Genomic DNA, 24,221 nt, shown 5'->3' with positions numbered 1-24,221 from the left:
AATTCCTAAGAGATCATGGATGAGTGTCTCGATGGACTTCATCACTCAATTGCCATAGGTTCAGGGGTATAATGGGATAATGGTAATGGTTGATCGTTTTTCCAAGTATGTTATCTTTGTTCCAACAAAGATGCCTTGTGGAGCCGAGCAGACTGCAGAGTTGTTCTTTAAGAACACAGTGAAGTATTGGGAGGTGCCATTAAGCATTGTGTTGGATCGAGATCCGCGATTTACAGGCAGATTTTGGACCACAATGTTCAAGTTAGTCAGGACATAATTGTTGATGAGTTCGAGTTACCATCCACAGGCAGATGGACAGACCGAGAGGATCAACGCATTGCTAGAGGATTACTTGAGAAATTATGTGACGGTTGATAAGAAGAATTACCTTGAACTCTTGGATATTTCTCAGTTCAGTTATAATATTCAAAAGAGTTCTGTGACGGGGTACAGTCCATTTGAGTTGGTGAATGGACAAATGCTAGTCACATCACATATCGTATGATAGGAGGTTTTTTGAGGAGTCCTAATGCGAAGAATTCATGAAGGCTTGGGATGAAACCTTAGAGTTGGCACGGTTGTGCTTGCACGAAGCTGCAAGGAGAATGAAGAAATGGGCAGATAGAGGAAGACGGGATGTACACTTCAGTGTGGAAGATATGGTGTTTCTTAGGATTACCAGAGATTAGTTTCAGCCACCTAAGGGGATGGTGAGCCCCAGTATTGTAGCAATAATGCTACAACTCCTGGAACTCCCTTCTTTAATTTTATCAACCCGGTAGTTCGTAACAAACTTGGAAGCGACGGTGCTGTATGCACAAGTACTAGCTCTTGCCGCAGTTGTCACTTGGTCAGCTGGCACAAGTCCGCTAGGAGCTTAAGCCAACTTCTATGAGCTCTTAGAAGAAGCTTTTTAATTGATGGATGAAAGCTAACTTGAAAGAAGCTAATCTAATTGTGAAAAGAAACTGAAAGCCAAAAAGAAACACAAACCCTAGCAAACCCTAATTCTACCAACTAGTCCTACTGATGCAAAAATGAGAATGCAAACTACAAAAAGAGATGCCATTACTTCTAGGAAGGTAAAATGCATGTGTCTAAGTTATCACTATCTGAAGAAAACATCTTTTTGTATTTTTGCTTAAGTTGTTGAAATTATCATGCATGTGCTTCTAACTAGTTTTCCACTGTGCAGGGATGGATCAAGGGATGAAATGCTTTGGGAAAGGTTGGGATGGTACAGAGAGGGTCTAAGGGATCCCTAACATTCTTTCTGAGAGTTTCACAAAGTCTGGATGCCATGCAACCGTGTTTATGAACTTCTACAGGAAGTCTGCATGGGTTTCTACAGGAAGTTCTGTAATTCTTCTACAGGATGTTTCGAAATGGGATTTTTGAGGATGGATGGAGGGAAAAAGGTGGAGGAACAAGTATGGAGGTGAAATAGGGGTGTAGGGGAGTTCAAGACTTGGAGGTTGGAGTTGAGTAGAAGGTGTAGATGGTGAGATTTGTTCAAGGAGGGATGAAACGATGTTGTACAAAAAGATGAGAATCATGGCAAAGTAAGCGAATGAGGTAAATGTAAGGTAAGGGTTCTGAGTGAAGGATGAAATAGGTAGGTTGGGTGGAGTATGTGCAGGTAAGGAAGGGTAATAGGTACTCTGCAAGTGGCTTTTCAAACTGACCAAACAAAGACATGCAAGAAAACAAAGACCTAGTTATAAAACCTATGACCTAGTTACTTCACTCTAATCTGACCTAACAGCAAAAGGAAATGAACAGAAGTTTATTTGCAGTGAAACCATGTGAAACAACTATGAAACTAAGTGATCATAAACCTAAGCATGCATCCAAACTGATATCAAGTTCTACGAACGAGATTCAAACACTAATGATTGCATGGTGAAGCAAAGAAAGTGTTTTTGTTTGGGACAACATGGTTACTTCAACTCCAGCCCCTGATCCAATAAGGAAGAGGTGAAACCAAAAGCGTTTGCTGAACCTTTTTTTTTTGGAGCTTTTTCCTGTTATTATCCTACCAATATATTCTAAACATAAACAACTACTTTAACCATCAAAAGAAATCTAAATAACGAAGCAAGATCTAAATCTAAATAGCAGATTTTATTTTAAGAATGCAACAAACACATAAAGATAAATGAAGGAGGTACTGGGCGCTTGAGATGGGCCCAACCCCAAGAGCTACAGCCTCCGAAGAGAGATTTAGAGCTGGTGCAAAGTTGGATTCATCTTTATTGATCAAGAAATGAAGAGTTACATCAAAACTGTCCACAAGAAGGACTTGAAAATGAGCTGAAAGCAAAGCTAATCTATTGCATAAAAATCGAACTACAAACTAGCTAACTAATGGCTGCAAAATGACTAACCACTAGCTACTATCTACTGGCTAACTAGCTAACATCCACTGGCTACACTGGCTAACCAAAATGAGGCCCTAAGCCTTCTTATTTATACAATTTGAGGACCCAACAGTCCTCCTAAAATTTAGGGACTCGGCTGCCCAAGACTTGGAGTTAACAGCAGTCCTACTTGACTTGCTTGGCTGCCCTTGTGCTGATTGATTCGGTGGCCCTTGAACTCCGAGCTGATGGTGGAGAATTCGAGGTAAGGGCCCATAAATGAAGGGGACACCTTCCTACAAATCCTCTAGCTTGTTCTCCCACGAATTTGGCTACCAAGTGCTCATTAAGACCTTCAATTTTGTCTCCAAGTTGACCAAAAAGGCTACACAAAGCACCCATTAGACTTGTTGGCATAATGACTAACCAAATTCACTCTATTAACATAAATATAATAAAAAACATGCAATAAACTAATGAGAATGGTGGATTAAGTCAAATTAGGAGGTTGAATGAGCCCAAATAATTGTCCATTTTTGGGGCTCATCATCACCCCCTACTGAAAGTGTTGCTCATCCTCTGAGCAACCAATCTCTCTCCTCATCTTTGATGGCCCTAGTGGCTTCTTTGTCATGCCAAGCTTCTGAAGTGATGTCCTCTTTTCTGTCATGAAACCATGCTTCTTTGCTTCTTCCCACTGCATGTTCCTTTTCCTAGTGAATTCTCAGCCTTGGTATGATTGTGCAAGTATATTCAATCTGATGGCGGCAATGGTGGTGAAAGGATATGAAACCAGTGGAGGATGGAAGAAAAGAGTGGTTGCATGCCTCCTCAACAGACTTCAAGCTTCCAATCCCTCTCCATAATTGATTCTGGCCTGCCCAAAGGCTTCTACAGGATGTTTCTGTTAAAAATACAAAACTTCCTGTAGAAAGTCCTGTAGCTTCCTGTAGAACTGTCTCAGCTTCCTGTAGACTGTCTTTGAGTCCATCATCTTGATTTTCTCTCTCTAGGTGAAGGTTTTTAGCTTCCTCATTCTCAGATGATGGATCTCTTTGAAGGAGACTCTTCCTTTTGTTTAGCTGTGGTGTCCTCAATTGTAATTGGCTCCTCTGACTGTGGCTAGGGTCTGCCAGCTTTTATCCACATGCTCCTTCTTACCTTAAAGTACATGGAAGACTCCTTTTTTTTTGCTTCCCTTTTTGCTTTGGAGATGTGCTTAGGGCATCTAGCACTGCTACCGCCTCCCTGGCCAAAATCTCAGGCGATTTCTCCCTTTGCTGCTCCGTTTCCAGACTTCCTGTAGAAAGTCCTGTAGTGGCCGTTTTCTAGCTTCCTGTAGAAACTGTTTCAGTCTACTGTCACTGATCTCCCATGGTGTGTCTCTTCCTCCTTTTTTTTTCTTCTTTGGTCTTTTCTGCCTCTGTTAGCTTGCTTCCTCATGCTCTGTTTTGGCTTTCTTCTCATCTTGTTTAGCTTTTGCCTTCTCTACTGTAGCCTTTTTTCTCTGTTCTGCCTTTGTTTTGCCCTCTGCTTGAATGATTTGTGCTCCCTCATCATTGGCTTTTTTGTTCACCTTCTTCAATGTGTTCTCCCATTATGAATCCTCATGGAATGGTGGGGGTTCTTTTTTATGTTTTAATTAGAAAAGAAAATGCTCAGGAAAACAATAATCAATCACTAAAATAGAAGACAACTGAATTTGGTGTTTTCTGAACCCAGGGAGGAGTTTCTCTTGTGTTCCTCAGAATACAAGATAGCAATAAGTCTCTTGTTTCTGTCACCCAGAATTCAACTGTCGGTTTATTGAGAGTACAATATTGTTTTTGCATAACTGAGCATAATGGCACAAATTCTCTTCTCAACACATAGATACATATGTGAATTCAAGTTTTCGTGCATAGAGGGCGGCCTCTACTACAACATATATCTTCTTTTCTTTTAAAGATGACGAGGAGATTTCAGAGTGCAGAGAAAGAACTTGGTAAAATACAGTGAAACATGCAGGCAATCTTTCATGTTTAGTTGAATACACAGGTAGAATGTTACTATCATTTTTTTCAATTTGATGCCATGTTCCATTCACCATTTTGTACCAACAAATCATGCACAATGAAGTTTCCCTGATCCTACCTCATTTGGAGCTTGAAATTCACCGAAAATCCCACATTTTCTTTCTGCATGGTTGTTTTCTGCATTTCCTGTAGAAGACTTCCTGTAGAAACGCCTGTAGGATGTCTCTGCGCCTCTAAACAATATGATATGCAGGATAATTTTGAAAACAGGTAGAGAAACTTAGTGGAGGACGATAGGTTAACTGATTGTGCACACTTCAGTTGAGAATGTGGAAAGTGCAGATGAACAACAATTCATAAGTTTTAGTTGAGCCGCCTTTAATTGCTACGTGATTTGCGTGAGAGAGTGAAGTGGCCAAGTGTACGTGGCCACATGCAACTGGAAGTGTTGTTCATGAGCTATGTGTTTTCCCCCTGTAATCACTGCCGTGAATTGAACTGAAGTTTAACCGGCCAACATTTCCTGTTTTTTAAATTTCCACGTGAGTGAACTGTCCACGTGTACTGTGTGACTGCCGGCTGAACAATCAGCTTAACCTTGATAATTCGTGGCTTAATCCCACCATTCCATTAATTCATGCAGTTTTGAAATTAAATTTATGCAATAGAAGAATGAGGTTCAGTCACATACCTCGAAGTTGAATGGCTGCCGTGAGCTGCTGTGGCCTGTCATTGCTGCATGCATTGGTTTTTTCTGATTGCATGTGGCTTGGCTGCTAATATTTGATTGTTTTTTCCTTGTGCAGGTGTCCTCTGGCCGGATCTGAGCTGCATGCAATTGTTTTCCACGTTCAGATCTGCACCTTCAAGCTGTTGCTGCTGCATGGTCACAAAACCAGAACTTGTTTTCGCCATTGCTCTCAAACGGTAAACCAGATTGATCTGAAACTCGGTAAGCACGTTCCTATCATCATTATGCATCTCCCATAGAAAAATCGTGATCAATGGATGCACGGATTTCGAGAAAAATGGAAAATCGCTGAAGATTTCAGAGCTCGATTTCTCGGAAACCATGCATCAGAATCGACTGAAACTGCTTGGGTAGGTTACCATCACTCACATGCATATCCCCATGAAACAGGTTTTGAAACAGATGCACGAATATGGAGAAAATGCAAAAATGGCTGATGGTGATGGAGGCTGATTTCTTGGAAACCGTGCACCGGAATTGCATGAAACTGCTCAGGCCTGTTGTCATCAACCTTGTACAATTCCCCATAAAACGGTTTTTCAAATGGATGCATGGTTTTCAAGTTATGGCAAAAACAAATTTTGCTCTATGGATTTTTGCTTCAAGGTCTTTTGCAAGTGTTTGCATGGAAGGAAAAATTGAGCTTGGGTTGTGATGCAGGTATGGAGATGATGGAGGAGGAGTTGGAAGATTGCATGAGGACTTCTGAACCCTTGAGGAAGCTACCATGTTCGCCAAACCACTTTTTGAAATCCATGTCTAGTTTCCCACAATTTCTACAGGAAGTTCCTGTAGAAGCACAATGAGAAGCACAATGAGGTGGAAAAAATGATGGAGAAAGGCAAGGGATAGACACATAAGTGCTTGTTGGCCTAATCAATAGATTCCCACCATCAGATTCACTTTTGAAATTGGATTTGGCTCGTCCAAAGGTTCTACAGGATGTTTCCTATAGAAATACAGAGCTTCCTGTAGAAGGCACAAGAAAAATTCCTTTGACCTTGATTTGAGTGCTCCTCCTGTCATGAAACGTCCTTCTTGCAACCTGCAATTAGCCAATGGAATTAGTTTTATTTTTCTTTTTTTTTTTCTCTATTTTTTTTTTTGAAAAACAACTAGGGCGCCTCATGGAGGTTTTCAATCAATGAGCCAATCTAAGGCGCCTCCGAGGAGGTTTTCACCTTAGATTTCTATTTTCCTCTTTTTTCATTTTTTTCTCTTTTCCTTTTTTTTCTTTTTTTTTTTTTTTTTTTTTTTTTTACCCTACCCTACTTGAGAAACAAAATCGTTCTCAAGTATAAGAATACTTCCAATGGAGCCATGTGCACATCGAGATTAGAGAAAAAATGATGTGAAGGCTCGAAGTGCATGCTTGGACAACTATCCAGACTTTAGAGACCAAATGATCTGACCTTGAGGGGATCAAACATAGCTGAGGAAGAGAGTACTGCTGCAACTTAGTGACCCTCTGAAACCATATCTCAATATAGCTTTGATATCATTGGTTCTTTTGCTGATCTGAATCATTCTTCATGTCACCTTCTAACATGACCTTCTCATCTTCCTCTTTTTGTTGATCTTTCTCTCGAGTACATGGAGGATTTGATGATAACCATGAGGGAACTCTCTCAATCTCTGATTCTGATCTCTTCTCTTCATCAAGTGCAGCCCATGGTTCTTTGATCTCCTCTTTGGAATCTTCTCTTTCCTTTGGCTCTTCAATGTTGTCAATATAATCTCTGTTTTGCAACACTCTTCTTGAGCTTTGGTGAACATGATTGAGCTCAAGAGGAGTCATTTGCACATGTTGTGCCTCAGCTTTGAAATTGGGTTGAGCTACTCCAATGTGTCGATTTGGAAATGGTGGTATGGGTAGCTGAGTGGAAGTGTGAAATTGAGATGGAGATGAATGGCATTGTGGTTGGGTAGGCATTTGGGGTTGCCTTGGTGGAGGAGGAGGCGATGGTTGTGGATGAGCAGGTGGTGGAGGAAAATGAGCGGGATGAGAGTTGTACTGGGGCCTCCACTCCTGATAAGGTGCATTCCACTGAGGCTGTGGCTGAGCATAAGAGTGAAATGAATGAGCAACTGGTAGGGCATAATATGGATCTGGGAAGGAACAAGGAGGATATGACCAAGGAGGAGGTGTAGACCAGGAAGGATGAGCAGGGGGACCCAAAGAAGGCATGAAAGTGGCTTGATAAGGGTCATAATAGGTCTCAGGTGTCCCTTGCAGTTCCTGTTGGTAAGATCTAGGTCCATGCGGCCTCCTTTGGTTCATATAATGGAGTGGTTCAGTGGCTCCTTTGGCTCTCTGATATGCAGCTTTGAATCTGGGTAAGGAAGGGCACTGGTCTATAGGATGGTATTCTTCACAGACAAAACACACTTCTATGGAGTACAATGGACATTCGTTCCTAGGATGCTTTCTAGTGCACCTAGGACAAAAAATGACCAAAGCCCTCTTGGCTTCCTCTTGCTTCTGTTGGATCCGCAAGGTATCCAGTTGCATGGCAAGAAACTGCCTCATATCACTCTTGAAATCTTTGATGTGATTTTCAAATTCATCTTTGGACAAGATGTTGCTCCCAACATTTCTGCTTGTAGCCATTCTCTTAGAGGAATGTTTTCTTCTTCTTCTCCCCTAGAGGTTCTTTAAATATGCCTTGATGTCCACCCAGGGGTCCTTCAATCACAGCCATCGAAGAAGAGAGAATCTTGGCTGTGTGAAGCAGTGGGGGTGTTGTGCAATCATTTTTCTAACTTATCTCTACTCCTACAAGGCATGAAATGAAATCTTTTTGGTTGATTTTTGCTTTTTTCTACTTCTACTTGCAAAACTGAAATAGATTGAACTGCAACTAACTATCTTGCTAAAATGAAAATGCGGAATTGAAATGAAAGCAGGAAAGGACTAATCTATTTTGCTCAAATGAAATTGCAGGAATGAAATGCTAGTCTACGCTTGCGGAATTGAAATGCTAATCTACGCTTGCAGAATTGAAATTGCAGAATTGAAATGCTAATTTATGAAAGCGAGAAATGCTAATCTATGAAAGCGGGAAATGCTAATCTACTTTTGCATAAACGAAATTGCATAATGGAAATGAAATAAACTACTTAGCAGAAGATTGTAGTGGAAAATAGAAGAAAAGCGACAATCACGAATACTCTGACGCTTCCCCGGCAACGGCGCCAAAAAGATGGTGAGCCCCAGTATTGTAGCAATAATGCTACAACTCCTGGAACTCCCTTCTTTAATTTTATCAACCCGGTAGTTCGTAACAAACTTGGAAGCGACGGCGCTGTATGCACAAGTACTAGCTCTTGTCGCAGTTGTCACTTGGTCAGCTGGCACAAGTCCGCTAGGAGCTTAAGCCAACTTCTATGAGCTCTTAGAAGAAGCTTTTTAATTGATGGATGAAAGCTAACTCGAAAGAAGCTAATCTAATTGCGAAAAGAAACTGAAAGCCAAAAAGAAACACAAACCCTAGCAAACCCTAATTCTACCAACTAGTCCTACTGATGCAAAAATGAGAATGCAAACTACAAAAAGAGATGCCATTACTTCTAGGAAGGTAAAATGCATGTGTCTAAGTTATCACTATCTGAAGAAAACATCTTTTTGTATTTTTGCTTAAGTTGTTGAAATTATCATGCATGTGCTTCTAACTAGTTTTCCACTGTGCAGGGATGAATCAAGGGATGAAATGCTTTGGGAAAGGTTGGGATGGTACAGAGAGGGTCTAAGGGATCCCTAACATTCTTTCTGAGAGTTTCACAAAGTCTGGATGCCATGCAACCGTGTTTATGAACTTCTACAGGAAGTCTGGAGGGGTTTCTACAGGAAGTTCTGTAATTCTTCTACAGGATGTTTCGAAATGGGATTTTTGAGGATGGATGGAGGGAAAAAGGTGGAGGAACGAGTATGGAGGTGAAATAGGGGTGTAGGGGAGTTCAAGACTTGGAGGTTGGAGTTGAGGAGAAGGTGTAGATGGTGAGATTTGTTCAAGGAGGGATGAAACGATGTTGTATAAGAAGATGAGAATCATGGAAAAGTAAGCGAATGAGGTAAATGTAAGGTAAGGGTTCTGAGTGAAGGATGAAACAGGTAGGTTGGGTGGAGTATGTGCAGGTAAGGAAGGGTAATAGGTACTCTGCAAGTGGCTTTTCAAGCTGACCAAACAAAGACATGCAAGAAAACAAAGACCTAGTTATAAAACCTATGACCTAGTTACTTCACTCTAATTTGACCTAACAGCAAAAGGAAATGAACAGAAGTTTATTTGCAGTGAAACCATGTGAAACAACTATGAAACTAAGTGATCATAAACCTAAGCATGCATCCAAACTGATATCAAGTTCTACGAACGAGATTCAAACACTAATGATTGCATGGTGAAGCAAAGAAAGTGTTTTTGTTTGGGACAACATGGTTACTTCAACTCCAGCCCCTGATCCAATAAGGAAGAGGTGAAACCAAAAGCGTTTGTTGACCCCTTTTTTTTTGGAGCTTTTTCCTGTTATTATCCTACCAATATATTCTAAACATAAACAGCTACTTTAACCATCAAAAGAAATCTAAATAACGAAGAAAGATCTAAATCTAAATAGCAGATTTTATTTTAAGAACGCAGCAAACACATAAAGATAAACGAAGGAGGTACTGGGCGCTTGAGATGGGCCCAACCCCAAGAGCTACAGCCTCCTAAGAGAGATTTAGAGCTAGTGCAAAGCTGGATTCATCTCTATTGATCAAGAAATGAAGAGTTACATCAAAACTGTCCACAAGAAGGACTTGAAAATGAGCTGAAAGCAAAGCTAATCTATTGCATAAAAATCGAACTACAAACTAGCTAACTAATGGCTGCAAAATGACTAACCACTAGCTACTATCTACTAGCTAACTAGCTAACATCCACTGGCTACACTGGATAACCAAAATGAGGCCCTAAGCCTTCTTATTTATACAATTTGAGGACCCAACAGTCCTCCTAAAATTTAGGGACTCGGCTGCCCAAGACTTGGAGTTAACAGCAGTCCTACTTGACTTGCTTGGCTGGCCTTGTGCTGATTGATTCGGTGGCCCTTGAACTCCGAGCTGATGGTGGAGAATTCGAGGTAAGGGCCCATAAATGAAGGGGACACCTTCCTACAAATCCTCTAGCTTGTTCTCCCACGAATTTGGCTGCCAAGTGCTCATTAAGACCTTCAATTTTGTCTCCAAGTTGACCAAAAAGGCTACACAAAGCACCCATTAGACTTGTTGGCATAATGACTAACCAAATTCACTCTATTAACATAAATATAATAAAAAACATGCAATAAACTAATGAGAATGGTGGATTAAGTCAAATTAGGAGGTTGAATGAGCCCAAATAATTGTCCATTTTTGGGGCTCATCAGGGGACTACGGGCAAACTTACAAGGAAGTATGAGGGACCATTCTGAGTGAAGAAGAGAGTGGGGAAAGTTTCTTATGAGTTGGAGCTTCTGCACCATATGCACATGAAGCATATTGTTTTTCACATGAGTCAGTTGAAGAGATGCAGATTTCATGCTGATCACCCAAAGAGAGTTGAACCACCGAGAGGACCAACTGGGATTGTGGACAAGCCGAACCTAGAGTTAGAGAAGATTCTGAGTTTCCAAACTACAGGACATGGTTGCCACATGAAGAGGGAATTTTTTGTCAGATGGAAGAATGCACTGGAAGAAGACAGTTGGGAATTGGATGACTCACTTTGGAGATGGAAGCATAAGATTGCAAAGTATGACAAGAAGCTACTGCGTAGCGTAGGATTGTAAGGGACGACAAATGCCTTCAGGTAGGGGAGGATGTAACGCCCTATGGCTGGCGAGTCCCTCGGGCGTGCCCACCTACTAAACGAAGTAGTGAAACACGTGAACGTTATGAAGAGACTGAGGGAGAGGCATCATTATGCAGACGAGTTGGTAGTCTTATGTTTATACGGGCAAGTGGAGGAGCTTGCACCGTGGGCTGACCAAGGCGAGGATGGCAGACATATGAGTTAAGGTGGGGTGGTCCCGTGCCATGGGTGGGCTGACCTATGCTTTAGGCAGAGTTTGGCTTATGGACGCATCAGATGGAGGATTAACAGAGGGTCGGCCGGGTAGCACGACCCCCGTTCCAAACCATATATACATGCAATTGAGACTAGGCGAAAATCATCCATTCGGACATCGTTCATCATTCGAAGAGGAAGTGCGAAGGTGGAGTGAGCCACTGCAAGAGGCATAGGTCTATGTGCCCGCTCGTCGGGCTATGCTACATGGTTGGAACAGTTTTGGGTGACGATTTGTAGTGCGAGTGGAGGGGGCAAGAAGGTGCTTGCCTGCCATTCGAAGGCAATTGCGGGTGGAGGGCGTGTGCGGGCGCCCGCCCACCGAACTTAACACGGGTTCGTTTGTAGGTTTGGGTTAGGATCGTGCAAGGGCGCGGCTACCCAACTCGAAAAATTCTTGTGCGTGTGTTGAACGAAGGGTGACACCACTGTGCAGGTGTGCACGAGGTGGGCACCCGACTCAGGTATAATGCCGATGGAGCTTCCCTCTCAGTCAATTGTAAAACTCTTCACATATATAATAAAAGATTCTTATTTGCATATGAATGTGTTCCTTCTGTTGTTTCATGAATGTTTATAGTGATGTTATAATGTTAATGGATTCCACACATTAATGTTGTTCATGAATGAAGATGAATGTTAAGGCATAGTTCCTAAAGTAACTTAACAATGGAACATGTTAACTACTTAGGTGGTGTCGCGCTGCAGCCAATTAATGGAAAAAGAATTGGGGGCATGACAGAACTCGTGCTAAGTTCGATGGGTGGAAGCCCACTTATTCCCTCCACTCGCAATTGCCTTCGAACAGCAGGCGGGCGCCTTCGTGTGCCCTCCACCTGCACTATGAATCGTCACCCAAAACCATGCCAATTGTGTAGCACTGCCCGACGAGTGGGCTCTGCGCCTATTTTTGCGGCCTACGTCACCTTCGTACTGCCTCTTCGCATGATGAGCGATGTCCGAATGGATGATTTTCACCAAGTCTCCATCACATGTATATATGGTTTAGAATGAGGGTTGTGCCACCAAGCTGACCCTCCGTTCATCATCCAACCGATGCGTCCATAAGCCAAACTCCACCTAAATTATAGGTCGGCCTGCCCATGGCACGGGACCACCCCACCTTGACTCATATGTTTGCCATCCTCACCTTGGTTGGACCATGGTGCAAGCTCCTCCGCTCGCCCATATAAACATAAGGTTACCAACTTGTCTACATAATGATGCCTCGCCCTCGGTCGCCTCATAACCTTCGCATGTTTCGCCACTTTGTTTGGTGGGTGGGAACGCCTGGGCGACTCACCAGCCACAGGGCATTACATCCTCCCCCACCTCAAGGCATTGTCATCCTTGACAATCCTTCTCTACGCAGTAGCTTGCTATCATACTTCGCAATCTTACGCTTCCATCCCTAAAGTGAGTCCTTTGATCCCCAGTTTGTTATAGACATTTTTGGGCACTGCAACCCCAAGCATAAAATGTCCACAAACCAAGGGCTCCTAAGTCCCTAAAAGTGTTTTTCTAACCCCTAAAGGAAAAAGGCCAACTGATTACAGCTTCTCCCAGAAGTTCTCCATGAAAAACTACTCAGAACTGGTCAAAACTGGATCATTTCACTTGCTCCATGGCCAGGGTGCGATGCATCACACCTTGTACACACAGGAAGTGCGTTGCATTTTAAAAAGCCCTTCTATGGGGTGCGATGGATGGGAAAAGACAAGTGGCAGAGACAGTTTGCAAGGTGGATGATCATGGAATCTTCCAGAAACTTCTCCTGGGACACTTGCCTCTCAGAATCACCCAAGGATGAGTAAGAGATCAATGAGATCTCCAAGTGGCATCAAGAACTATTAGAGAGAAGACACTAATCAAAAACCCAGAGCTGACTCACACCTCTGCAAATATCTATATATAGATCTCTCATCCCAGAGATCCAGAGGTTGGACGTTGGAATTTTGCATATTGTAAGGAATTGCTGTTGGTTTCTTGAGACAAACATCAGATTGTTGGGTGATCTAAGCTTTGTATGAGGTGAAGAGGGGCTTCCTTGCTGAGAGGTTGATGCTGGGTCAGAACAACTGGTTGTAACTCCTCTTGGCTTTTTCTTGTTTATCAATAAAAGTTATTCAAGTTTTCCTCCATACTCTTGTGTCATTTATGTTTTCTGCATTTGTATGGTCAATTTACATCTGATCCTAGATTGTTTATGATTATAGATCCATGTCTTTGTATAGTGCTATGCTACTGTGATCTTACAAGTACTCTGTGAAGCTGGGCGTGCAAGGGAACAAGTAGCGAAAGACTATCAAGGAAGAGAGGAATCAAACCAGGAGATTAGCGCAAGACAGAGGTTGGTCTTCTTTGTTCCTCTCTATCTATACTTTATAAAGGAAAAACGAAAGTAGCTTTACATTGTTTGTTTCTAAGGTAGCTATCACACCTTAGTGGGATAAGCAATTATGAGTAGACAGTTTTCCCTGTAACAAAAAGGCGACTCCACTGGGGACGAATTAGTCTATTTGTTTATCTTCCTTGTTGTCTATTTCATAAACTTACAGACAAAGTCTGAAGTCGTGCCAGGTAGCATTCGAACTGCATTTTCCATAGCAAATGCAAAGTAGATAAATGCCACTTCAGTCCATCTCTAGGATCTATTTATGATTTAAACAACTGATTCACAAACTCTCTGATTGCCCTCGTGATAGCTCTTAGATCCTCCTTAGATCTACCCCTGATTGTTGAATTACTGATTACCTTTTGCTCGGCCAAAACCCATGAACTGAACTGTAAACTATGACCCGGAACCCAAGCAAAGTCTCGTTTCTGGCGCAGCGTAGGTACTGTTCTGAGAATCTGAAATTCAGCGCACTTCCTGTGTGTAGAAGGTGTGCTACATTTCAAATTCCCTGTGTTACAGGTGCGCTGATCAGGCTAGGCTTTGTGCAGTTTTGGTTTCTGTGTTTCATTCTTTCCAGTTCTATTCATGAATTTTGATGCCTGTGATCAGTATATCTCTGTTTGAAACCCCTTTTCCTTGCTGTTATTCTGCCTCCTTTGTACAAAAGAACTGTAAATGTTTTTGTGTGTTTGTTGAGTCATTTTCAGTTCTCCTTTGCAAAAAGTAACATAATCGTACTGTCGTCCTTTGATTAGAAAGTGTCGCAAGTGTCGATTTCAATCATAGGAAAGAGTTTGATTGCTGTTGATAGTCGATTATTCTGTTACTATTGTTTTTGGTCTGCATTTGTTATTTTTCTAGTGTCAAAAACAAGTATTCATTTCAAAATCGTAAGGTGTTGTGATCGTCTCCATTTTTTATTTCGAAAAGAAACCTGTTGATATTTGTCGCTTGAAAAGAAATTCAGATTTGTTCATCAACTTTCTTCTTATCATTCATATACTAAGAAAGTCGAAAAAAAATACATGCATGTGCATTTGCATTTAGACAGTCTGATTGGTCTAATTTAGGAAAATGCATTTAGAGTGTGCTCTTTGCTCTTTGTGAAAGAATTCTGTCTTTCTTTCCTTAGTAGCTAGGATTTTCATTGCACAAAGAAGATAAAAAGATTGTTTATCATCTTAGATTGCATTTTAGGAATTACATCTACATCTTGCGGTGAACCTGAAAGGCAAACTTCATAAACAAGATCAACTATAAAATAAATTCAATGAATCTAACAACGCTTTGGAACCTAACGCACAACATTTAGAAGTCTGGGCTAGAGACGTATTCCGGTGTCGTAAAGCTTGGTAACTATTGTTCTCACTGATGGTTGGGTGATTCCTCCACTTTGAGACGATAAGTGCCAGTACGGACTTGTGCTCCCACGTACCGTCGAGTATATTTTGGGAGACCACAATAGGCTTAATCCTTTATCCATAGGAAGCCGTGTCTGCCGCCCTATCAATCGCAATGCACTGAACACAGCATTCGGGAAGATTGACTGCCGTACTGTAAAAAATATTCTGCAGTTTTGCGATTGGTTTGGTAATCCCTCTACCTAGATTTCCAGGGCAATCCCTTTCGTTCCTTTTCAGACTCTTTAACAGAAAAGGTCCATCTGAGCACTTGTCACTTCAGGCTCATTAAAAATCAAAGGAGACTAGAGTCATCTTTTTTTTTTCTCGACTCTTAAAAATTGGAAAAACAAGTTGTGTCAAAGCGTCTAAAATTTATTTTAAACGGAATATTCATTACCCTTTCCTACGTTGATCTTGGGTTGAGAAAATGGAATCCACCAACCAAGGAATTCCCCTTGGAGGAAATCCTAGTCCCTTCTCCTCTTGGGGAGATGTTGGTGCACCCCATATGGCCACATTGTTGCTTCTAGGACTGACAATCGGCTTGCCTATATGGCTCTTCTCAACCTCTGTCGTTCAGAACACCGCAATTCCTAAACAATCGAGTCAGCAACTAGACGATTCCAGAGTTACCCGCCAACCTTCTACTTCCTCCAATTCTTCCTCTCCTCCTTCCTCTTCGCTTGATGGGGTTGGTAAAGCCAAAAGTCAAGTACCTGAGAAGAAGAAGGAAAAGAAGAAAAAAGAGAAGAAGAAGAAGGAGCCAAAAGCGAATGGGGCCAAATGAGCGTCGTCTAGCGAAAATCCACACACTGCACCGACCAAGCCTAAATCGCCATGTGTAATTTGTAAAGGAGACCACTATCATAGATATTGTCCTTGCATCCCTCAGATCTTAAGGGACTGGTCTCCTCATTTGCACAACCCGATGTCATCAACCTCTAATGATCATGTTGAAAACACACCGTCGACTAGTGAAAGTGAAGCCCCATGACAGAAAGGAAAATATAGATTTCCTTGTAAACTGTGCGAAGGCGATCATGTCGTCCACCGTTGTCCCTTCTTAGATGAGTCTAAAAGAGTTTTGGACGATCATCCGGTTTCACCGTTACGACTTCCTCCTGGATATAAAAAACTCTTGCCGAGTCTGTCACTAGTTGAAAATCCGGCTGACCCGCTCAGGTGGTTGGCTAAAGCATCTATCATTGAAGACAAACCATCTGAACCCATACCAGAAGAAATTCAAAAGGTCGAGGCGACAGTTGACCCGGTCTTGCCTTCAGAGGTTCCATCTTCAAATGATACAGTCACCGAAGAGAACAAGGATGACACCGTCCAAATTCTTTTCGTAAGCATAGACTCCAATGAACATGGGGATAATTTACCCGTTCCTTTATCGCAGGAAGGAAGTTCGTCAGAGTCATACCCGGCCGTCTATTCGGTCCCACCTCCAAGCAACCTAGTTGTCTCCTTTGATTGGAATCAACTAGGCAGACCCCATCTACCAGCTAGTGTACCATTCTGAATCATTGTTCAAATATATAGAATGGTTATGGCTGGTACCATCATAGATGAAGGGGCTTCTGTGAGTATCCTTTCCTCGACTGCTTGGAAAGTGCTTGGTTTGCCATCGCTTTTTCCTAAGATGAGAAACCTAATAGGCTTTGATAAAGGAACCAGTCGACCATTAGGGATCCTTCCCAATGTACCCATAACATTGAGAGGAAAAACCATTCAAATGAACGTAATGGTAGTTCAAGGACCCCTGGATTATAATCTACTCCTTGGACGAGACTACATTTATTGCATGGGAGCGATTGTCTCCTCACTCTTTAGAGTAATGTGATTTCCGCACGAAGGAAGAGTGGTCAAGCTCACAGACCATCTTTCATTTCCCGGATCACACAGAGCAAATAGTCATATACCATCCCTGAATGGTCTTTTCACGCAAGAAATGTCTCAACCTCCAGTCCGTCCGCTTGATGAGCGCGAGTGATTCGGGAGACATGACTTAAACCCAGGGGTCATGCACCCTGGACTGCTTCGGCAGGAAAACTTCAGGTATAGGGTAGGTTTCCGCGAGAAAATATGACTAGTCTGTACTCCCGTCCGTGATTGGAAGAGGGGGTTATTCTGGAATAAGATTCTCTTGTCAAAGTTATGTGGGTTGGCAAACATCGCCACTCACCTTTGTTTATTTCGATAAACATCGTCGAAGAAGTGTTTTGTTTACGCCGTAAATAGAACAATCTTTGGTAACCTGTAAGAGGTAGACCTATCCCGGTAAAACAAATGTTTTAATGGAAGGAAGAAGGGGTAACGTTGAAACTCTGTTTTATACCTGGGGGCATGCAAACCTTTTGGCATGCAAGCGAAGAGCGACTATTTTTTTTTTAAATTTGTAGGTCCTCTAACCCTTTAAACTCGTAGGATTGGTCGTTTTCTAACTTGCATAAAGAAAGGATGTGGGGCAAAACTCTAAAAGTTGCCGTTTGTATATGTGAGACATTATTATCACACGATTGGATTAATCGAGCAGTTTTAGCGTGGACTTCATGCTCATTAAAAAAATAAACATAAGCAATGAGCACATGTTCCTCCATAGTTTAAGCTCATTAAAAAATGAACCAATTTCCAGTAAATAACCATCGTGAATGTAACACTTCAGCCTTTAAAGCCCTGGTCGTGTTTGCACCGTCACCTCCACTTTTGCATTGGCCGATCATTCACATCCATTTGATTGTTTACCCATTTTGAGGAACAACTGTGAAGAGTGATCTCACTAGCCATCCTTGTAACACTGCCATGATTGGAAAATTCCAAACCTTACCTGGAATCAGTCGCTACCCATTTTATCACTCGTTCCTCAAAAGACGAGTCTCCTTTAAGCTCTTTTCAATTGACTCGTAAAATATGAAAAGATTGCTGAGCCATTGGCCTCTCCAGCTCATTAAAGGGACTGGAAGTGCTATCCCTCCTCTAAATTTTAATCTTTTTGGACCTGAGGGATTATTACACAAAAATATCGAGCGCTTGTTTTATTCGGCTTGTTAAACGGATCGAAAATTCATCCCTTCTGTATTGTTTTATAATTTTTCGGACTTAAGGGATTAGATGACGAAAAAGGAATTTTGGAGTTACCTTTACGTTCCTTTTCATACTCTCTAAAATTGAAAAGGACCGAGTTATCTTTGTCATTAAACTCGTTAAAACTTAATAGCGACAAACTTGTCTATAGACGAGAACGAGTTTCACTATTGCTAGGCTCGTTAAAACATAGCGATGGGTTTGCCCGAAGGGAAAATTATAGAACAAGCATATGTTATCCTCCTTAAGCTTGACAAAAATAAAGAGGTACTGGTCAGCAATGACTGGGAAAATTGGGAAGAAAACATGAAGAAACTTTGTTGGTAGCAAGTCGCTCTTGAACATGACACTTTCACTCCGCATCCAAGTCGGGTTGGGTTGTTTCATTCACCGATCACATCACCATGGTCCCATCACACCATCCACATTTGGGGTTAATGCTACCAATCCATCACGTCAGTGTCGCTGATATGTTCAAGAGAAGACATTCAGAGAATTCACCTGTGTCTCACCCGCTATAATACATTTACACTCCATTCTTTCATGACCGCCACCCTGAACCTTATGTCATCAAATTGTTTTCACCTCCATTAAAATCATTTCCTCCGTTCCGTTTCATTGATGTGGGATTCATTAAGGCCCTCCTGTGACATATCGCTTCTTGTCGACGTCAGCTCATTATCCAAGAAGTCGATCTAGGAACACCCCATTCAGTACTTTGAAGCTTGCATGCCTCAATGGAAAGTTTCTCACTTCCAGCGACATGTTTACATCAATGACCTTTGACTAAAAGATTTTTTGTGGTGTTCGACGCGAAGTCCTTTATTCACACCACGTGAATTGTACTACAGTACCTTGAGGGTCATTATCATTATCGGTGATTCCTCTCGCGCCTGTTAACAGCTTACATCATTGGCTGGTAATCAGGTGATGTCTTTCCATGTTCGACTCCAGAACATCTCTCACATGGATAAACTTGTACTTCGAGTGAAGATCGAATGAGATTGAAGACCCCAAATCTAGTTTCATCCATCCACGCTGCGATATATTTTCAGGGAAATAAAGACATCAAATGTACATCATTGCTGCACAGATAATCATCCAATCAATGGGATGATGACTCTACCAGAATCATCAGTCTACACTCAGACGATTGTCTGTCCTATGTACATGAAAATGAATTTATAAAGCTGAGCATGGGAATGCCCGCCTCAGCTAGATCATGAAAATATTATGAAGATAATGTATTGTATTGTATCTTATTACAGGTCTCCTCCCAGCTTGAAAGAACTTCGGATCCTCATAATAAAGCATTTCACCCGACATCAAAATATTAACGACCTCATGCTTTAGGGGGCAACTGTTATAGACATTTTTGGGCACTGCAACCCCAAGCATAAAATGTCCACAAACCAAGGGCTCCTAAGTCCCTGAAAGTGTTGTTCTAACCCCTAAAGGAACAAGGTCAACTGATTACAGCTTCTCCTAGAAGTTCTCCATGAAAAACTACTCAGAACTGGTCAAAACTAGATCATTTCACTTGCTCCATGGCCAGGGTGTGATGCATCGCACCTTTTACACATGGGAAGTGCATTGCATTTCAAAAATCCCTTCTATGGGGTGCGATGGATGGGAAAAGACAAGTGGCGGAGACAGTTTGCGAGGTGGATGATCATGGAATCTTCCAAAAACTTCTCCTGGGACACTTGCCTCTTAGAATCGCCCAAGGATGAGTAAGAGATCAATGAGATCTCCAAGTGGCATCAAGAAATATCAGAGAGAAGACACTAATCAAAAACCTAGAGCTGACTCACTCCTCTGCAAATATATATATATCGATCTCTCATCCCAGAGATCCAGAGGTTGGAGGCTGGAATTTTGCATATTGTAAGGAATTGCTGTTGGTTTCTTGAGACAAACATCAGTTTGTTGGATGATCTAAGCTTTGTATGAGGTGAAGAGGGGCTTCCTTGCTGAGAGGTTGATGCTGGGTCAGAACAACTGGTTGTAACTCCTCTTGGCTTTTTCTTGTTTATCAATAAAAGCTATTCAAGTTTTCCTCCATACTCTTGTGTCATTTATGTTTGCTGCATTTGTATGGTCAATTTACATCTGATCCTAGATTATTTATGATTATAGATCCATGTATTTGTATAGTGCTATGCTACTGTGATCTTATAGGTACTCTGTGAAGCTGGGCGTGCAAGGGAACAAGTAGCGAAAGACTATCAAGGAAGAGAGGAATCAAACGAGGAGATTAGCGCAAGACAGAGGCTGGTCTTCTTTGTTCCTCTCTATCTATACTTTATAAAGGAAAAACGAAAGTAGCTTTACTTTGTTTGTTTCTAAGGTAGCTATCACACCTTAGTGGGATAAACAGTTCTGAGTAGACACTTTTCCCTGTAACACAGTTTTCTTCCTCCGTTGCATTCTTCCATCTGACAAGAAATTCCCTCTTCATGTGGCAACCAAGTCTTTTATTTCAGAAACTCAAAATCTTCTCCAACTCTAGGTTCAGCTTGTCCACAATCCCGGCTGGTCATCTCAATGGTTCAGCTCTCTCTGGGTGATGAGCATCATGTCTGCATCTCTTCAACTAACTCATGTGAAATACTGGATGCTTCATGTGCATATGGTGCGGAAGCTCCAGCTCATAAGCAATTTCCCCCACTTTCTTCTTCAGTTGGAACGGTCCCTCATACTTCCTCATCAATTTGCTTGCAATTCTCTTAGGTGGCTGAAATTGCTCTCGAGTTATCCTGAGAAACACCATATCTATCACACTGAAGTGTACATCCTGTCTTCCTCTATCTGCCTATTTCTTCATTCTCCTTGCAGCTTCGTGCAAGCGCAACCGTACCAGCTCCAAGGTTTCATCCCAAGTCTTCATGAATTTGTTCGCATGAGGACTCCTCAACAAACCTCTTGTCACTACAAGATATGGTGTGACTGGCATCTATCCATTCACCAACTCAAATGGACTATACCCCCTCGCAAAACTCTTTTGAATATTGTAGCTGAACTAAGCAATACCCAAGAGTTCAGGGCAATTCTTCTAATCAGCCGTCACATAATGTCTCAAGTAATTCTCCAACAATGTGTTGATCCTCTCGTTCTGTCCATCTGTCTATGGATGGTAACTCAAACTCATCAACAACTCTCTCCCGATTAACTTGAACAATGTGGTCCAAAAACTGCCTGTAAATTGCATATCTCGATCTGACACGATGCTTAATGGCATCCCCTAGTACTTCATTATGTTCCTAAAGAACAAATCCGCAGTCCACTTGGCTCCACAAGGAATCTTTGTTGGAACAAAGACAACATACTTGGAAAAATGATCAACCATGACCATAATCCCATTATACCCCTGAACCTGTGGCAACTGAGTGATGAAGTCCATCAAGACACTCATCCATGGTCTCTCAAGAATCGGTAAAGGTTGCAATAGACCTTCTTGCCTCTGAGTATCCAATTTGTCCTACTGACAAATGATGCACTTATGTATATACTCCTCTACATCCTCCTGCATCTTCTCCCAAAAGAATCCTCTCTCCAGTAATGCCAAAGAACGACGCTGCCCTGGGTGGATAGCCCACAGTGAGTCATGGCACTCCTTCAAAAGGTGGCTCCTAAGTCCAAATGACTTTGGAACATAGAGTCGGTTTCCAAAGAACAAGAACCTATCTTGGAGAAAGAACTTCCGTGTCTTCCCTTCCCTTATCTGCTTCACTATATTTTGCACCTGAGTATCAGTCTCAACACTTTCCTTGAACTTATTCTGTATCTCTTCTGACATCTAAATTTGAATCCTACTCCTTTCTGCTCGGTCTTCTCCTTCCAATGTTGCAAGTTGTCCCTTCCTGCTAAGGGCATCTGCCACCGTATTGTGTCTCCGCAGTCTATACTCGATAGTCATGTCGAATTCTACAAAGAAGTCCCGCCAACGAGCTTGCTTCGCAAAAAGCTTCGGTTGTGATGCAAAACAACTTGCTAGAATGTTGTCAGTATTGACAACAAATGGCTTCCCAATTAGGTAATGCCTCCACACATGAACATATTGAATGATTGCAATCATCTCCTTCTCATGGATTGGATACCTCCATTTTCTATCCTGCAACTTTCGACTCTCGTACACCACCGGATGCCCATCCTGCATAAGACCGCCTCCTATGGAAACATCTAAAGCATTTGAGTGTACCTCAAATGCTCTCTCGAAGTCAGGAAACTTCAATATCGATGTTGTAACCATCCTCCTCTTCAAGTCATCAAATGCCTCTTGACATTTATCCCTCCAACTCCATCTCTTGTCTTTCTTCAATAGGTCCGTCAGTGATGATGTTACCTTGGAGTACCCCTCTACAAACTTCCGTTGGTGGTTGGTCATGCCCGAAAACACCCTCATCTCATGGACATTCATCTGTTCAGCCCAGTCCTCGATCACCTTAACTCTTCTCAGCTCCATCTGTATGTACCCTTGACCAACTATATGCCCAAGGAATGGAATCTCAGTCTGAGCAAACATACACTTAGACTTCTTCAAGTACAACTGATTTGCCTATAGTGCCTTGAACACCATCACCAAGTGCTTCTTATGATCCTCCATGTTGTCACTGTACACCACTATATCGTCCAAGTACACTACTACGAACGAATCCAAGTATGGTTGTAGGACATCATTCATCAAAGTGTAAAACATAGCAGGAGCATTGCACAACCCGAATGGCATAACAAGGAATTCAAAACTACCAGACCTTGTTACTATCACGGTATTCTTCTTGTCTCCTTCAGCTATCTGCACCTGATAATACCCATGCCTTAAGTCCAGCTTGGAAAACACTCGGGCTTTCACAAGCTTGTCAAAGAAATCAGCAGCCAATGGAAAAGGATACATGTTTCCTACTGTCTGCTTGTTCAGTGCATGGTAATCATAGCACATCTGTAGCTCATTTGAATCCTTTTTTCTGCTGGAGCAATACCGAAGCTCCGTAGGGGGACCTTCAAGGTCTAATGAAACATGCATCAGCTAACTCCTTTAACTGTCATTTCAATTCTTTCAACTCAGGTCTTGACAACCGATAAGGTGCTTTAGCCTGGGGTTGCTTTCCTGGCTCAATTTCAATGCTATGGTCCACTACACGCCTTGGTGGAAGCTTCTTTGGTAGCTCATCAGGCATCAAATCTGCATATTTGGCCAGTACCTCAAAAATCTCGGCTGGAATAGACATCTCCACTCCATCACCTTTGACTCCCTTGAACATCCCCATATATGTCTCCATATCTGACCCCTTCATAGTTTCCTCCAAACTTAGTGTAGAAACATGCCGCACCTTGACATCACTCCTTTGCCTATGAGTGGGCAAAGTCCAAGTTTGTGACTGTCCAACCAACACCACCTCATCATAGAAGGAGACAACAATTGCCTTATTGACCTTCAAGAAATCTATCCCCATTATCATATTGAAGTCGTTCATCTACATCACAATGAAGTCCAACTGACCCTTCCAGTCCTTTATTTGTACAGGCACTTTGTGTGCCACACCCACCCCTTTAGCTCTAGAGTTCACTGCCTTGACTTCCACATTCGATGGAAAGATCATTAGTTCAACCTCTTTTGCCAAATGTGTTGTCATGAAGTTATGAGTGGCCCCTGTGTCCACCAGAGCTTGAATGGTCTTGCCATGAACCATCAAGTCCATGAAACCCAGACTGTTCATCCACGATTTCTCCATAACTTTCCCTTGCATATATGTATGTTCTCTGTATCTTGCTCTGATACCACCTGTGATGCCCCAATTCTTTTTTTCATTAATTGGCTGAGGTGCGGCACCACCTAAGTAGTTCACTTGTTCCATTGTAAAGTTACTTTACGAACTACGCCTTAACATTCATCTTCATTCATGAACAACATTAATGTATGGAATCCATTAGCATTATAACATCATCCTAAACATTCATGAAACAATCGAAGGAACACATTAATATGCAATAAGAATCATTGATTATATATGTGAAGAGTTTTACAAATGATCGGGAGCAAAGCTCCACTAGCGTTATACCTGAGTGGGGCGCCCATCTCGTGCATGCTTTCACAGTGGTCTCACCCTCCGTTCAACACACA

This window comes from Pinus tabuliformis, chromosome X (genome assembly GCF_031772625.1).
Source record: "Pinus tabuliformis cultivar Carrire ecotype Pingquan chromosome X, CPIR1, whole genome shotgun sequence".
Lineage (NCBI taxonomy): Eukaryota > Viridiplantae > Streptophyta > Pinopsida > Pinales > Pinaceae > Pinus > Pinus tabuliformis.
The sequence above is the reverse complement of the archived record's forward strand: the minus strand, read 5'-3'. Positions refer to the sequence as shown.